This window comes from Procambarus clarkii, chromosome 3 (assembly GCF_040958095.1).
Source record: "Procambarus clarkii isolate CNS0578487 chromosome 3, FALCON_Pclarkii_2.0, whole genome shotgun sequence".
Classification (NCBI taxonomy): Eukaryota; Metazoa; Arthropoda; class Malacostraca; order Decapoda; family Cambaridae; genus Procambarus; species Procambarus clarkii.
The window spans coordinates 59,830,240-59,850,311 of NC_091152.1; positions in this window are offsets into that span (position 1 = coordinate 59,830,240).

Genomic DNA, 20,072 nt, shown 5'->3' on the forward strand with positions numbered 1-20,072 from the left:
GGACCGTCCAGTTGACCGTTGTTTGTCCCAGGTCGGGGGCAGGATGCCACCGGTTGCCAGTTACTTGATTTATACACTGATTATTTGCCTGTAATATCCTAAGGGAATTTCTGCTTTCTTCCGGCTTGTAATGTTATTCACTTACTCTGTTACTAGTTTCTAGCTCCACTTTCCCGTATTACAGAATATATATACAAGTATATTATCACTGAGGGAGTATACTGTTACTGAGGGACGTCCTCTACACTGTGTAGGCCTCGTGGCTGTGTAATAAACAGCCTAGTGTGATGCCTCCTCCACAACTTTACATTTATACTTTTTCTTTGTACAATTCTCTAACACTATCCACTAATTTATATGTTGTGTTACACGTTCCACTTCACTGTTCAACGTATCACTGCTCGCTATATTTGATATATATCGCTTATGCCTGTACACATGAGCCTGGTGGCACTGGCTCACCACGTGGGACCACCTTTATTCTGTATTTAACTCAAATTTCCATTGTTAATTTCTGTATTCTATTTTCCTACGGGTCACTATGCACTTGGTGATCACTGTGGGCCGTAATCAATGGTTGTAATCCTAAAAAGTCCGGTTTATTCCAGTGTTTTAACGGAGCGCGACGACGACACGTCTGTCCCCTCCCCCGCGAACTACGAACTAGGTCTTTATGTCAAGTCTCTAGGTCTTTATGTCAAGTCTGTAGACCTTTATGTCAAGTCTCTAGGTCTTTATGTCAAGTCTCTAGGTCTTTATGTCAAGTCTCTAGGTCTTTATGTCAAGTCTCTAGGTCTTTATGTCAAGTCTCTAGGTCTTTATGTCAAGTCTCTAGGTCTTTATGTCAAGTCTCTAGGTCTTTATGTCAAGTCTCTAGGTCTTTATGTCAAGTCTCTAGGTCTTTATGTCAAGTCTCTAGGTCTTTATGTCAAGTCTCTAGGTCTTTATGTCAAGTCTCTAGGTCTTTATGTCAAGTCTCTAGGTCTTTATGTCAAGTCTCTAGGTCTTTATGTCAAGTCTCTAGGTCATTATGTCAAGTCTCTAGGTCTTTATGTCAAGTCTCTAGGTCTTTATGTCAAGTCTCTAGGTCTTTATGTCAAGTCTCTAGGTCTTTATGTCAAGTCTCTAGGTCTTTATGTCAAGTCTCTAGGTCTTTATGTCAAGTCTGTAGACCTTTATGTCAAGTCTGTAGACCTTTATGTCAAGTCTCTAGGTCTTTATGTCAAGTCTCTAGGTCTTTATGTCAAGTCTCTAGGTCTTTATGTCAAGTCTCTAGGTCTTTATGTCAAGTCTCTAGACCTTTATGTCAAGTCTGTAGACCTTTATGTCAAGTCTCTAGGTCTTTATGTCAAGTCTGTAGACCTTTATGTCAAGTCTCTAGGTCTTTATGTCAAGTCTGTAGACCTTTATGTCAAGTCTCTAGGTCTTTATGTCAAGTCTCTAGGTCTTTATGTCAAGTCTCTAGGTCTTTATGTCAAGTCTCTAGGTCTTTATGTCAAGTCTCTAGGTCTTTATGTCAAGTCTCTAGGTCTTTATGTCAAGTCTCTAGGTCTTTATGTCAAGTCTCTAGGTCTTTATGTCAAGTCTCTAGGTCTTTATGTCAAGTCTCTAGGTCTTTATGTCAAGTCTCTAGGTCTTTATGTCAAGTCTCTAGGTCTTTATGTCAAGTCTCTAGGTCTTTATGTCAAGTCTCTAGGTCTTTATGTCAAGTCTCTAGGTCATTATGTCAAGTCTCTAGGTCTTTATGTCAAGTCTCTAGGTCTTTATGTCAAGTCTCTAGGTCTTTATGTCAAGTCTCTAGGTCTTTATGTCAAGTCTCTAGGTCTTTATGTCAAGTCTCTAGGTCTTTATGTCAAGTCTGTAGACCTTTATGTCAAGTCTGTAGACCTTTATGTCAAGTCTCTAGGTCTTTATGTCAAGTCTCTAGGTCTTTATGTCAAGTCTCTAGGTCTTTATGTCAAGTCTCTAGGTCTTTATGTCAAGTCTCTAGACCTTTATGTCAAGTCTGTAGACCTTTATGTCAAGTCTCTAGGTCTTTATGTCAAGTCTGTAGACCTTTATGTCAAGTCTCTAGGTCTTTATGTCAAGTCTCTAGGTCTTTATGTCAAGACTCTAGGTCTTTATGTCAAGTCTGTAGACCTTTATGTCAAGTCTCTAGGTCTTTATGTCAAGTCTCTAGGTCTTTATGTCAAGTCTCAAAATCTTTGTCAAGTATCTTGATCTTTATGTCTAGTCTCTAGACCTTTATGTCAAGTCTCTAGGTCTTTATGTCAAGTCTGTAGACCTTTATGTCAAGTCTCTAGGTCTTTATGTCAAGTCTCAAAATCTTTGTCAAGTATCTTGATCTTTATGTCTAGTCTCTAGACCTTTATGTCAAGTCTCTAGGTCTTTATGTCAAGTCTCTAGGTCTTTATGTCAAGTCTCTAGACCTTTATGTCAAGTCTCTAGGTCTTTATGTCAAGTCTCTAGGTCTTTATGTCAAGTCTCTAGGTCTTTATGTCAAGTCTCTAGGTCTTTATGTCAAGTCTCTAGACCTTTATGTCAAGTCTCTAGGTCTTTATGTCAAGTCTCTAGGTCTTTATGTCAAGTCTCTAGGTCTTTATGTCAAGTCTCTAGGTCTTTATGTCAAGTCTCTAGGTCTTTATGTCAAGTCTCTAGGTCTTTATGTCAAGTCTCTAGGTCTTTATGTCAAGTCTCTAGGTCTTTATGTCAAGTCTCTAGGTCTTTATGTCAAGTCTCTAGGTCTTTATGTCAAGTCTCTAGGTCTTTATGTCAAGTCTCTAGACCTTTATGTCAAGTCTCTAGGCCTTTATGTCAAGTCTCTAGGTCTTTATGTCAAGTCTCTAGGTCTTTATGTCAAGTCTCTAGGTCTTTATGTCAAGTCTCTAGACCTTTATGTCAAGTCTCTAGGTCTTTATGTCAAGTCTCTAGGTCTTTATGTCAAGTCTCTAGGTCTTTATGTCAAGTCTCTAGGTCTTTATGTCAAGTCTCTAGGTCTTTATGTCAAGTCTCTAGGTCTTTATGTCAAGTCTCTAGGTCTTTATGTCAAGTCTCTAGGTCTTTATGTCAAGTCTCTAGACCTTTATGTCAAGTCTCTAGGCCTTTATGTCAAGTCTCTAGTACTGAGACCAAAACTGAACTGCAGAATATAAATGAGGCCTAACATGTCTAAGATAAAGCTTGAAGAATATTGTAATATGTTGGAATAAATCACTTGGTAGCAATGAGGGGATTCGAACCCTGCACCTGGGTACTCTAATCCTCTTATTGCAGCAATTAACTTTCACATTGCAGGCCGTCCTCATCAGTAAAGGCCAAATGATCGTTACGCCAGCCCTCAAACCCCTTGTTTATGAAGGAAAAACGATTTACTCTCGACTCGCAGCTGATGACATTCGAACATTTCTCGATCAGTGCTTTGTTGACGACCTCTGTTCGAATCCCAACACTCCACATGCTTCACAAGCGAACTTAAAATACACAAAATTGTGAACAGAATCTGAACATGTAATCTAACCTATGCCTAACTTACACATTGATCTTTAAATGAATAATAATATTCATTTATACATAAAAACAAACTTATCAGTCTTATCAGTAATTCACAATATATTAAAACAGATGAATAAGTCTGTGGGGTCGGCCGCCGCTTTAACGAGCCTCGTCTCAGAACAGGTTGGATTTCCATGTGTATATGTAGGATTGATAATGAGCTAAAGGTCAAACAACCTCTGAAGGATTGTTAAGATCACCAAAATAGCTAACCAACCAACAAGCAAGTAGTACTGGTCTTATAGATGTAAAGTGCCTTGTATAGTGACTGTTGTGAGCCTCTTGTTGATCACTAAACTAAATGTTCTCAGTGTACTCACCTAGTTGTTCTGGCGGGGGTTGAGCTTTGGCTCTTTGGTTCCGCCTCTCAACTGTCAATCGACCGATGTACAGGCTCCTGAGCCTATGCACAGTATATGTACACTGTGATGCTGGGGGCGTGCTTCACTGTGTAGATAACACTTCTGTCTGGATATCTTATTGCAAACTCTATTACAAATATGTCCCAGTGTCCTATTTACCATATTCCGCACATTTATGAAGTGAGTTTAGGGCTTAAGATCCCAATAAATCATGACTTCAATATCTTTTTTCACATTAAACTTTCAAAATTTCACTATTGCCTACGAGATATCTAATTTCATTTAACTCAATCTACCACTAATCCGTCTATAGCAATCGTTTATCTCCATCGTCTTTTAGCGATAAGGTGATTTTTTCCATATATTGGTTTTATATATTTATATTTATCTGAAGTTAACCCTTGAAAGATCTGAAGTTAACCCTTGAAGGACCTGAAGTTAAACCTTGAAGGATCTGAAGTTAACCCATGAAGGATCTGAAGTTAACCCATGAAGGATCTGAAGTTAACCCTTGAAGGATCTGAAGTTAAACCTTGAAGGACCTGAAGTTAAACCTTGAAGGATCTGAAGTTAACCCTTGAAGGATCTGAAGTTAACCCTTGAAGGATCTGAAGTTAACCCATGAAGGATCTGAAGTTAACCCATGAAGGATCTGAAGTTAACCCTTGAAGGATCTGAAGTTAACCCTTGAAGGATCTGAAGTTAAACCTTGAAGGACCTGAAGTTAAACCTTGAAGGATCTGAAGTTAAACCTTGAAGAAATTTGTCTGTGCCCAGCTATTCGAAGTTCCTTTTTCAACATTATCTCTCATTCTATGCCTAGCCGGAAGGGCAACATTTGCGTACTTCTGAGGCCTGAGTTCATGCCCAATGTTAGCAGACTTCTAGATGTTACCACTGCTAGGCTTAGGCTCGGCTAAAAGTACCTCTGGGTGTTTGTAACATCTGCTGATTTAGATTTGACTAAATGTAATCTCTGTCAGCAGAACTATTCGCATACTTTGCGTCATTATATAATGGAATGTGAAAAAATCGCGGAATTTAGAGATAACACCATCAATAGTGTCCAAGAAATGTGTCAGTACTTCATTCACAATGATGTGCTGCCCGAAATCTTAGCGAAGTATCCAAAATTTGTTTACTGTAGGTAATGCATGCACATGACTGTAAAGCTGCCGCCCAGTTGGGTGGGAGTACAGCAAGACTAGTAACTGTGTGACTCACTATAGATGTAAAGTGCCTTGTATAGTGGCTATTGTGAACCTCTTGTTGATCACTTGCAACACAAAGATTATTGATGTGTGTATTTGTGTGGGTGATTAAATATGTATGTGTAATATATATATATATATATATATATATATATATATATATATATATATATATATATATATATATATATATATATATATATATATATATATATATATATATATATATATATATATAATGTACATGTATGTATGAGAATGTGTACATGTATATATAACATTAATAATTTTGTAACTAGCGTCAAAAATTGTTATTTGCTTAGCTAAACGAGCTAGAGGGTTCAGTTCCTGAACCGATTATGTGCCTCTGTAACCCTTTACACCACCGCCCACGGGATGGGTATGGGGTGCATAATAAAGAAAGAAATTGAATTGAGTTCAAGTCTCCAATGACTCCAAGTGATTGAAATTAATCTGGTTTGTTTACTTGTTATGATCCGCCTTTCTTAATTAGATATAAGAACAATAACAATACGAGTCGTATCATTAACATAACCCATTGACAGTTTATGATGATTAACGGAATTATCATTGTACAGAACTGTACTATTGATAATAATTATGAATTATTGCCTTAGTCGATTGGCTTATTTTTAGTTAATTATATGATGTTCAAGGTGAACTGTCAGTTCTAATGGTACGACGGTATACTGTCAGTTATACTTGATGTCCAGGTATACTGTCAGTTATACTTGATGTCCAGGTATTCTGTTAGTTATACTTGATGTCCAGGTATACTGTCAGTTATACCTGATGTCCAGGTATACTGTCAGTTATACCTGATATCCAGGTATACTGTCAGTTATACTTGATGTCCAGGTATACTGTCAGTTATACTTGATGTCCAGGTATACTGTCAGTTATACATGATGTCCAGGTATACTGTCAGTTATACCTGATGTCCAGGTATACTGTCAGTTATACCTGATGTCCAGGTATACTGTCAGTTATACCTGATATCCAGGTATACTCTCAGTTATACTTGATGTCCAGGTATACTGTCAGTTATACCTGATGTCCAGGTATACTGTCAGTTATACCTGATATCCAGGTATACTGTCAGTTATACTTGATGTCCAGGTATACTGTCAGTTATACTTGATGTCCAGGTATACTGTCAGTTATACTTGATGTCCAGGTATACTGTCAGTTATACCTGATGTCCAGGTATACTGTCAGTTATACTTGATGTCCAGGTATACTGTCAGTTATACTTGATGTTCAGGTATACTGTCAGTTATACTTGATGTCCAGGTATACTGTCAGTTATACCTGATGTCCAGGTATACTGTCAGTTATACTTGATGTCCAGGTATACTGTCAGTTATACCTGATGTCCAGGTATACTGTCAGTTATACCTGATGTCCAGGTATACTGTCAGTTATACATGTCACGGTATATACTGCCAGTTAAACATGATGTCAATATACACACTGTCAGTTATAAACTGACAGAATACTATACACCATACTGACACGCACATTGTACACCATACTGACACACGCACTGTACACCATACTGACACACACACTGTACACCATACTGACGCACATTGTACACCATACTGACACACGCACTGTACACCATACTGACACACACTGTACACCATACTGACGCACATTGTACACCATACTGACACACGCACTGTACACCATACTGACACACACTGTACACCATACTGACACACGCACTGTACACCATACTGACGCACACTGTACACCATACTGACACACACTGTACACCATACTGACACACACTGTACACCATACTGACACACGCACTGTACACCATACTGACGCACACTGTACACCATACTGACACACAATGTACACCATACTGACGCACACTGTACACCATACTGACACACACTGTACACCATACTGACACAAACATTGTACACCATACTGACACACACACTGTACACCATACTGACACACACACTGTACACCATACTGACACACACACTGTACACCATACTGACACACACACTGTACACCATACTGACACACACACTGTCCACCATACTGACACACACACTGTACACCATACGGACACACACACTGTACACCATACTGACACACACACTGTACACCATACTGACACACACTGTACACCATACTGACACACACTGTACACCATACTGGCACACACTGTACACCATACTGACACACACACTGTACACCATACTGACACACACACACACTGTACACCATACTGACACACACACACAATGTACACCATACTGACACACACACACACTGTACACCATACTGACACACACACTATACACCATACTGACACACACTGTACACCATACTGACACACACTGTACACCATACTGACACACACTGTACACCATACTGACACACACACACTGTACACCATACTGACACACACACTGTACACCATACTGACACACACTGTACACCATACTGACACACACACTGTACACCATACTGACACACACACACACTGTACACCATACTGACACACACACACACTGTACACCATACTGACACACACACTGTACACCATACTGACACACACTATACACCATACTGACACACACTGTACACCATACTGACACACACTGTACACCATACTGACACACACTGTACACCATACTGACACACACACACTGTACACCATACTGACACACACACTGTACACCATACTGACACACACACACTGTACACCATACTGACACACACACTGTACACCATACTGACACACACTGTACACCATACTGACACACACACTGTACACCATACTGACACATACACTGTGCACCATACTGACACACACACTGTACACCAAACTGACACACACACTGTACACCATACAGACACACACTGTACACCATACTGACACACACACTGTACACTATACTGACACACACTGTACACCATACTGACACACTATACACCATACTGACACACACACTGTACACCATACTGACACACACTGTACACCATACTGACACACACACTGTACACCATACTGACACAAACACACACTGTACACCAAACTGACACACACACACACTGTACACTATACTGACACACACTGTACACTATACTGACACACACTGTACACCATACTGACACACACTGTACACCATACTGACACACACACTGTACACCATACTGACCCACGCACTGTACACCATACTGACACACACACACTGTACACCATACTGACACACACACTGTACACCATACTGACACACACACTGTACACCATACTGACACACGCACTGTACACCATACTGACACACACACTGTACACCATACTGACACACACACTGTACACCATACTGACACACACACTGTACACCATACTGACACACACACTGTACACCATACTGACACACACACTGTACACCATACTGACACACACACTGTACACCATACTGACACACACACTGTACACCATACTGACACACACACTGTACACCATACTGACACATACACTGTAAACCATACTGACACACACACTATACACCATACTGACGCACACTGTACACCATACTGACACACACACTGTACACCATACTGACACACACTGTACACCATACTGACAAACACTGTACACCATACTGACACACACTGCACACTATACTAACACACACTCTGTACACAATACTGACACACAATGTACACCATACTGACTCACACACTATACACCATACTGACACACACTGTACACCATACTGACACACACACTGTACACCATACTGACACACACACTGTACACCATACTGACACACACACTGTACACCATACTGACACACACACTGTACACCATACTGACACACACTGTACACCATACTGACACACACTGTACACCATACTGACACACACTGTACACCATACTGACGCACACTGTACACCATACTGACACACACACTGTACACCATACTGACACACACACCGTACACCATACTGACGCACACTGTACACCATACTGACACACACACTGTACACCATACTGACACACACTGTACACCATACTGACACACACTGTACACAATACTGACACACACACTGTACACCATACTGACTCACACACTGTACACCATACTGACACACACACTGTACACCATACTGACACACACTGTACACCATACTGACACACACACTGTACACCATACTCACACACACTGTACACCATACTGACACGCACACTGTACACCATATTGACACACACACTGTACACCATACTGACACACACTGTACACCATACTGACACACACACTGTACACCATACTGACACACACTGTACACCATACTGACACACACTATACACCATACTGACACACACACTGTACACCATACTGACACACACTGTATACCATACTGACACACACTGTACACCATACTGACACACACACTGTACACCATACTGACACACACTGTACACCATACTGACGTACACTGTCCACCATACTGACGCACACTGTACACTATACTGACACACACACTATACACCATACTGACACACACTGTACACCATACTGACACACACTGTACACCATACTGACACACACTGTACACCATACTGACACACACTGTACACCATACTGACACGCACACTGTACACCATACTGACACACACACTGTACACCATACTGACACACACTGTACACCATACTGACACACACTGTACACCATACTGACACACACACTGTACACCATACTGACTCACACACTGTACACCATACTGACTCACACACTGTACACCATACTGACACACACACTGTACACCATACTGTCGCACACTGTACACCATACTGACACACACACTGTACACCATACTGACACGCACACTGTACACCATACTGACACACACACTGTACACCATACTGACACACACACTGTACACCATACTGACACACACTCTGTACACCATAATGACACACACTGTACACCATACTGACACACACTGTACACCATACTGACACACACACACTGTACACCATAATGACACACACTGTACAGCATACTGACACACTGTCCACATACTGACGCACACTGTACACCATACTGACACACTGTACACCATACTGACACACACTGTACACCATACTGACACACACTGTACACCATACTGACACACACACTATACACCATACTGACACACACTGTACACCATACTGACGCACACTGTACACTATACTGACACACACACTATACACCATACTGACACACACTGTACACCATACTGACACACACTGTACACCATACTGACACACACTGTACACCATACTGACACACACTGTACACCATACTGACACACACTCTGTACACCATAATGACACACACTGTACACCATACTGACACACACTGTACACCATACTGACACACACACACTGTACACCATAATGACACACACTGTACAGCATACTGACACACTGTCCACATACTGACACACACTGTACACCATACTGACGCACACTGTACACCATACTGACACACTGTACACCATACTGACACACACACTGTACACCATACTGACACACTGTACACCATACTGACACACACACTGTACACCATAATGACACACACTGTACACCATACTGACGCACACACATATATAATATGATTATATATATATATATATATATATATATATATATATATATATATATATATATATATATATATATATATATATATATATATATATAAGCAGTCAATCTCATTAATATAATTAGCATCAGGTCGCAGGCACGCTGTAGGTGTTGGTATTTTTGTATTCAAACAACATATCCAAAAAACAACTACAGTAATGTTGATTAGGGAAAAAGATTAAATCTTTTGAAGCCAGTTTTTTTGTGGTTTATCAATTGAGAGTTGCAAATGAGCCATGTCTAATGCCTATGCAACGCTCTACACAACACCACAAGGTCTAAACATCACCACATCACCTCATCACCACAAGGTCTAAAATTAACTACAAAAGTTGGACATTATCAGAATGTGAACTTATTTAACAATTCACAGGAAAATTTAGGACCATTAGCTGAATTTTACGGAAAATAGTGTTCCAATTAAAGTGGTTTGTTTGAAATTAGAGTTGCAGTAGTGATTGCTTAATTCTGGTGTTATGATCCACAGCGGCAGCTTGGGGTCCCACGTCCTCTGTGGCCTCTGATTGGAAGACCCTTGAGAAAGGTACTCTGGCCAGTACTCATCACTGGGATGATTAGTATTCATCACCAGCAGGAACTGGCTACATGGTACTCTTCCCTTCAGGGGCACAAATGGTCGTACCTTTTATTCGCAATTTAAAAAGATATGTTTGAAAAATATTTCATCATTTTTATAGAATTTAGAATAAGGTAAGGCGGGACCGGGAGTTAAGCTCCAGTCCCGTCCACGTGGCTTTATTTACAAAACAGGCAATGACGTCACATTGGTATAAGTACCACGAATATGGACATTAATTGTTTTATAGACTAATGAGCATCGCCTCTTTAACATTATGAACCTAACCTACGTGGATTTTTTTTTATTTTATCATTTCATGCCCTGAAAATTGGATACAAGAATTTATTCATTGTCTTATGTTTTCTCTGAATGGAATCATGTATACGTTATGTCAGCTGGCCTGCACCATCATGTATAATGTACATGTTGAGCCAGACTGCACCAGAGTAAGGCCTGCAGGTGTGTTCATGGAAGCCTTCCGTTACTGGGGGACATTTGTAAACATGGAGCAGAGTTAAGGCGGTCGTAGGAAGTCACCAGCTCTGCCTCTGTCTTCCTCTTACAATGTGTGTTTGTGTTCCTTTGGAAAAGAATTCATGGAACTTGTAAAAAGTTTTTCTGATTCTCCTTTTTTTCAGAATATGCAGATTGAGACGAGAGCTGCCTTTGTGATGACAATGTTAAACTCCAAACTGGAGTCTTTGTGATGGCAATGTTAAACTCCAAACTGGAGTCTTTGTGATGGCAATGTTAAACTCCAAACTGGAGTCTTTGTGATGGCAATGTTAAACTCCAAACTGGAGTCTTTGTGATGGCAATGTTAAACTCCAAACTGGAGTCTTTGTGATGGCAATGTTAAACTCCAAACTGGAGTCTTTTTGATGGCAATGTTAAACTCCAATTTATTTGTGATGGGAAATGTGTCGTGTATATATATATATATATATATATATATATATATATATATATATATATATATATATATATGAATGAATGAAAACTCACACCCCAGAAGTGACTCGAACCCATACTCCCAGGAGCAACGCAACTGGTAACTACAGGGCGCCTTAATCCACTTGACCATCTTCTGGGGTGTCAGTTTTCATTCGCATATAGTCCTGGGGACCATTCAGGCTTGTTCGCATTTGTGTTCCTCACGTGTGCCCCAAAGAATGAGGTGATTTGGTGAAATGCTATGCCCAAGATTACCATCCGAGTTGCCGTCGGGGAAGTGGCTCAAATAGCCTCGGCTATCACTTCCTTTTGACGGCCGTGATAGTCAAGTGGATTAAGGCGCCCTGTAGTTACCAGTTGCGTTGCTCCTGGGAGTATGGGTTCGAGTCACTTCTGGGGTGTGAGTTTTCATTCGCATATAGTCCTGGGGACCATTCAGGCTTGTTCGCATATATATATATATATATATATATATATATATATATATATATATATATATATATATATATATATAATATTGGTAGCAGTTTTTCTTGTAAACATACGTTGTTGCATATGACTGAAAGGTTAAGATTAATGATTATTACATGAATCTTCTCAATATTTCTTACGATTTCCTTAACATAAGAAGAGGGAATTTCTCTGTCGAGGAAAATGGAAAAATTAGCTCTCCAATGTTCATTTTTACACTTTATTATAGTTTGACGCCTAGAAGCGTTTCGTAAGGTACTCCTTACATTTTCAAATACAGTTTTACCGTGTTGTTGTTGTTGTTGTTTAAGATTTAGCTACTTGGAACTAAAAGTTCCAAGTAGCACGGGCTTTGGTGAGCCCGTGATGGATTTACTTTGCACAGGAGCGGTGCTGAAACTTGAATGTTTTACCGTGTTTAACATCGAGTTATATACTCTTTGGGTGAGGTGGTCTATTGCTCTATGACCCTTATTTCATCCCTATGGCCCTTCTTTCATCTACATGGCCATTCTTTCATCCCTTTGGCCATTCTTTCATTCAGTCTTTTTTGTTTCCAGAAATCGTAGCTAAGAGTTAAGTTTAACTACCTCGTATGTCGTTATATATTATTGCCAGGTGCCAATTGGTTGTTTAACAGGACCATCACAGTTGACTGAGAGGTCCAACACCTGGCGCCTGAGACCCACATTAATATTCACAACACTCTGCACTTGTGGTTGAGAAGCCCAATAATGTTTTTCAGGCTGAGCCAATTGGTGTTCTCTGCAATGATGATGTAAAGGTGGTGAGTAGTGATCAGTATTTAATATCCCATATTGTCAGATGAATACTGTTTTGTAACTATACTGATGTTTCTGGCTGTATTGTACGTGTGTGTGTGTGAGGATACAGCCATGTGTATTGTTTACTGATGAGTGCATTATTATTATTAGAGACCTTGTCAACCCCCCCTAGGAGCATTAATGAGACCAAATGACCTGGCCGGCCCAGAGCAGTACCCTGGCAGGCTCTGTGGATAGAGTAGAGCAGTACCCTGGCCGGCTCTGTGGATAGAGTAGAGCAGTACCCTGGCCGGCTCTGTGGATAGAGTAGAGCAGTACCCTAGCCGGCTCTGTGGATAGAGTAGAGCAGTACCCTGACCGGCTCTGTGGATAGAGTAGAGCAGTACCCTGGCCGGCTCTGTGGATAGAGTAGAGCAGTACCCTGGCAGGCTCTGTGGATAGAGTAGAGCAGTACCCTGGCAGGCTCTGTGGATAGAGTAGAGCAGTACCCTGGCAGGCTCTGAGGATAGAGTAGAGCAGTACCCTGGCAGGCTCTGAGGATAGAGTAGAGCAGTACCCTGGCCGGGTCTGTGGATAGAGTAGAGCAGTACCCTGGCAGGCTCTGTGGATAGAGTAGAGCAGTACCCTGGCCGGCTCTGTGGATAGAGTAGAGCAGTAGCCTGGCCGGCTCTGTGGATAGAGTAGAGCAGTACCCTGGCCGGCTCTGAGGATAGAGTAGAGCAGTAGCCTGGCCGGCTCTGTGGATAGAGTAGAGCAGTACCCTGGCCGGCTCTGTGGATAGAGTAGAGCAGTAGCCTGGCCGGCTCTGTGGATAGAGTAGAGCAGTACCCTGGCCGGCTCTGTGGATAGAGTAGAGCAGTAGCCTGGCCGGCTCTGAGGATAGAGTAGAGCAGTACCCTGGCAGGCTCTGTGGATAGAGTAGAGCAGTACCCTGGCCGGCTCTGTGGATAGAGTAGAGCAGTACCCTGGCCGGCTCTGTGGATAGAGTAGAGCAGTACCCTGGCCGGCTCTGTGGATAGAGTAGAGCAGTACCCTGGCCGGCTCTGTGGATAGAGTAGAGCAGTACCCTGGCCGGCTCTGTGGATAGAGTAGAGCAGTACCCTGGCAGGCTCTGTGGATAGAGTAGAGCAGTACCCTGGCAGGCTCTGTGGATAGAGTAGAGCAGTACCCTGGCAGGCTCTGTGGATAGAGTAGAGCAGTACCGTGGCCGGCTCTGAGGATAGAGTAGAGCAGTACCCTGGCCGGCTCTGTGGATAGAGTAGAGCAGTACCCTGGCCGGCTCTGTGGATAGAGTAGAGCAGTACCCTGGCCGGCTCTGTGGATAGAGTAGAGCAGTACCCTGGCCGGCTCTGTGGATAGAGTAGAGCAGTACCCTGGCAGGCTCTGTGGATAGAGTAGAGCAGTACCCTGGCAGGCTCTGTGGATAGAGTAGAGCAGTACCCTGGCAGGCTCTGTGGATAGAGTAGAGCAGTACCGTGGCCGGCTCTGAGGATAGAGTAGAGCAGTACCCTGGCCGGCTCTGAGGATAGAGAAGAGCAGTACCCTGGCCGGCTCAGAGGATAGAGTAGAACAGTACCCTGGTAGGCTCTGAGGATAGAGTAGAGCAGTACCCTGGCCGGCTCTGAGGATAGAGTAGAACAGTACCCTGGCCGGCTCTGAGGATAGAGTAGAACAGTACCCTGGCCGGCTCTGAGGATAGAGTAGAGCAGTACCCTGGCCGGCTCTGAGGATAGAGTAGAGCAGTACCCTGGCCGGCTCTGAGGATAGAGTAGAACAGTACCCTGGCCGGCTCTGTGGATAGAGTAGAGCAGTACCCTGACCTAAAATTCGAGGACCCTGCGAAACCTTACACCTGGAACCGTCTCCAGATAAACTAGTCCCTAGTTATGCCTGGTCCAGGGCCATAACACCAGCCAGCAGCCTGGTCCAGGGCCATAACACCAGCCAGCAGCCTGGTCCAGGACCATAACACCAGCCAGCAGCCTGGTCCAGGGCCATAACACCAGCCAGCAGCCTGGTCCAGGGCCATAACACCAGCCAGCAGCCTGGTCCAGGGCCATAACACCAGCCAGCAGCCTGGTCCAGGGCCATAACACCCGCCAGCAGCCTGGTCCAGGACCATAACACCAGCCAGCAGCCTGGTCCAGGACCATAACACCAGCCAGCAGCCTGGTCCAGGACCATAACACCAGCCAGCAGCCTGGTCCAGGGCCATAACACCAGCCAGCAGCCTGGTCCAGGGCCATAACACCAGCCAGCAGCCTGGTCCAGGGCCATAACACCAGCCAGCAGCCTGGTCCAGGGCCATAACACCAGCCAGCAGCCTGGTCCAGGGCCATAACACCAGCCAGCAGCCTGGTCCAGGGCCATAACACCCGCCAGCAGCCTGGTCCAGGACCATAACACCAGCCAGCAGCCTGGTCCAGGGCCATAACACCAGCCAGCAGCCTGGTCCAGGACCATAACACCAGCCAGCAGCCTGGTCCAGGGCCATAACACCAGCCAGCAGCCTGGTCCAGGGCCATAACACCCGCCAGCAGCCTGGTCCAGGGCCATAACACCCGCCAGCAGCCTGGTCCAGGGCCATAACACCAGCCAGCAGCCTGGTCCAGGGCCATAACACCCGCCAGCAGCCTGGTCCAGGGCCATAACACCCGCCAGCAGCCTGGTCCAGGGCCATAACACCCGCCAGCAGCCTGGTCCAGGACCATAACACCAGCCAGCAGCCTGGTCCAGGACCATAACACCAGCCAGCAGCCTGGTCCAGGGCCATAACACCCGCCAGCAGCCTGGTCCAGGGCCATAACACCCGCCAGCAGCCTGGTCCAGGGCCATAACACCCGCCAGCAGCCTGGTCCAGGGCCATAACACCAGCCAGCAGCCTGGTCCAGGGCCATAACACCCGCCAGCAGCCTGGTCCAGGGCCATAACACCAGCCAGCAGCCTGGTCCAGGGCCATAACACCCGCCATCAGCCTGGTCCAGGGCCATAACACCCGCCAGCAGCCTGGTCCAGGGCCATAACACCAGCCAGCAGCCTAGTCCAGGGCCATAACACCAGCCAGCAGCCTGGTCCAGGACCATAACACCAGCCAGCAGCCTGGTCCAGGGCCATAATACCAGCCAGCAGCCTGGTCCAGGGCCATAACACCAGCCAGCAGCCTGGTCCAGGGCCATAACACCAGCCAGCAGCCTGGTCCAGGGCCATAACACCAGCCAGCAGCCTGGTCCAGGGCCATAACACCCGCCAGCAGCCTGGTCCAGGGCCATAACACCAGCCAGCAGCCTGGTCCAGGGCCATAACACCCGCCAGCAGCCTGGTCCAGGGCCATAACACCAGCCAGCAGCCTGGTCCAGGGCCATAACACCCGCCATCAGCCTGGTCCAGGGCCATAACACCCGCCAGCAGCCTGATCCAGGGCCATAACACCAGCCAGCAGCCTAGTCCAGGGCCATAACACCAGCCAGCAGCCTGGTCCAGGACCATAACACCAGCCAGCAGCCTGGTCCAGGGCCATAATACCAGCCAGCAGCCTGGTCCAGGGCCATAACACCAGCCAGCAGCCTGGTCCAGGGCCATAACACCAGCCAGCAGCCTGGTCCAGGGCCATAACACCAGCCAGCAGCCTGGTCCAGGGCCATAACACCAGCCAGCAGCCTGGTCCAGGGCCATAACACCAGCCAGCAGCCTGGTCCAGGGCCATAACACCAGCCAGCAGCCTGGTCCAGGACCATAACACCAGCCAGCAGCCTGGTCCAGGGCCATAACACCAGCCAGCAGCCTGGTCCAGGGCCATAACACCAGCCAGCAGCCTGGTCCAGGGCCATAACACTAGCCAGCAGCCTGGTCCAGGGCCATAACACCCGCCAGCAGCCTGGTCCAGGACCATAACACCAGCCAGCAGCCTGGTCCAGGGCCATAACACCAGCCAGCAGCCTGGTCCAGGACCATAACACCAGCCAGCAGCCTGGTCCAGGGCCATAACACCAGCCAGCAGCCTGGTCCAGGGCCATAACACCAGCCAGCAGCCTGGTCCAGGGCCATAACACCAGCCAGCAGCCTGGTCCAGGGCCATAACACCAGCCAGCAGCCTGGTCCAGGGCCATAACACCAGCCAGCAGCCTGGTCCAGGGCCATAACACCAGCCAGCAGCCTGGTCCAGGGCCATAACACCCGCCAGCAGCCTGGTCCAGGACCATAACACCAGCCAGCAGCCTGGTCCAGGGCCATAACACCAGCCAGCAGCCTGGTCCAGGACCATAACACCAGCCAGCAGCCAGGTCCAGGGCCATAACACCAGCCAGCAGCCTGGTCCAGGGCCATAACACCAGCCAGCAGCCTGGTCCAGGGCCATAACACCATCCAGCAGCCTGGTCCAGGGCCATAACACCAGCCAGCAGCCTGGTCCAGGGCCATAACACCAGCCAGCAGCCTGGTCCAGGGCCATAACACCAGCCAGCAGCCCGGTCCAGGGCCATAACACCAGCCAGCAGCCTGGTCCAGGGCCATAACACCAGCCAGCAGCCTGGTCCAGGACCATAACACCAGCCAGCAGCCTGGTCCAGGGCCATAACACCAGCCAGCAGCCTGGTCCAGGGCCATAACACCCGCCAGCAGGCTGGTCCAGGGCCATAACACCCGCCAGCAGCCTGGTCCAGGGCCATAACACCCGCCAGCAGCCTGGTCCAGGGCCATAACACCAGCCAGCAGCCTGGTCCAGGACCATAACACCAGCCAGCAGCCTGGTCCAGGACCATAACACCAGCCAGCAGCCTGGTCCAGGACCATAACACCAGCCAGCAGCCTGGTCCAGGACCATAACACCAGCCAGCAGCCTGGTCCAGGGCCATAACACCCGCCAGCAGCCTGGTCCAGGGCCATAACACCCGCCAGCAGCCTGGTCCAGGGCCATAACACCAGCCAGCAGCCTGGTCCAGGGCCATAACACCAGCCAGCAGCCTGGTCCAGGGCCATAACACCCGCCAGCAGCCTGGTCCAGGGCCATAACACCCGCCAGCAGCCTGGTCCAGGGCTATAACACCCGCCATCAGCCTGGTCCAGGGCCATAACACCCGCCAGCAGCCTGGTCCAGGGCCATAACACCAGCCAGCAGCCTGGTCCAGGGCCATAACACCAGCCAGCAGCCTGGTCCAGGACCATAACACCAGCCAGCAGCCTGGTCCAGGGCCATAATACCAGCCAGCAGCCTGGTCCAGGGCCATAACACCAGCCAGCAGCCTGGTCCAGGGTCATAACACCAGCCAGCAGCCTGGTCCAGGGCCATAACACCAGCCAGCAGCCTGGTCCAGGGCCATAACACCAGCCAGCAGCCTGGTCCAGGGCCATAACACCAGCCAGCAGCCTGGTCCAGGGCCATAACACCAGCCAGCAGCCTGGTCCAGGGCCATAACACCCGCCAGCAGCCTGGTGCCAGGTCATCCGTGTAAATCTTCTTCCAAACAGATTTAACAAATCTGTTTCGAATTAAACCAATATTAAAATAATATGAACAAATTGTGACACTGGATTTTTTCATTTGGGTTCATATGTTATTCGAAACAAAATTGTTAAAGTAAAGTTGAATATAAAGATTGTGATGCCTAATCTTTCTGACCAATTATTCATAGCATGATCTCTCTCTCAGTGTTCTCAGAGACCTCTGTCCGACAGAGGGATCATATATTCATCAGCTGACTTCATCTCTGACAATCAACAGGTGAAAATTGTATTGCTCAATGAGTTTAATTAAGAGTTGCATATTGTCCTGGGGACCATTCAGGCTTGTTCGCATTTGTGTTCCTCACGTGTGCCCCAAAGAATGAGGTGATTTGGTAAAATGCTATGCCCAAGATTACTATCCGAGTGCCGGCGGTGGGGTGGTTCAAATAGCTTAGGCTATCACCTCATTTTGTCCGGTCGTGATGGTCAAGTGGATTAAGGCGTCTTGTACATACCAGTTGCGTTGCTCCTAGGAGTATGGGTTCGAGTCACTTCTGGGGTGTGAGTTTTCAGTTGCATATTGTCCTGGGGACCATTCAGGCTTGTTCGCATATGTGTTCCTCACGTGTGCCCCAAAGAATGAGGTGATTTGGTAAAATGCTATGCCCAAGATTACTATCCGAGTGCCGGCGGTGGGGTGGTTCAAATAGCTTAGGCTATCACCTCATTTTGTCCGGTCGTGATGGTCAAGTGGATTAAGGCGTCTTGTACATACCAGTTGCGTTGCTCCTGGGAGTATGGGTTCGAGTCACTTCTGGGGTGTGAGTTTTCAGTTGCATATTGTCCTGGGGACCATTCAGGCTTGTTCGCATATGTGTTCCTCACGTGTGCCCCAAAGAATGAGGTGATTTGGTAAAATGCTATGCCCAAGATTACTATCCGAGGGCCGGCGGTGGGGTGGTTCAAATAGCTTAGGCTATCACCTCATTTTGTCCGGTCATGATGGTCAAGTGGATTAAGGCGTC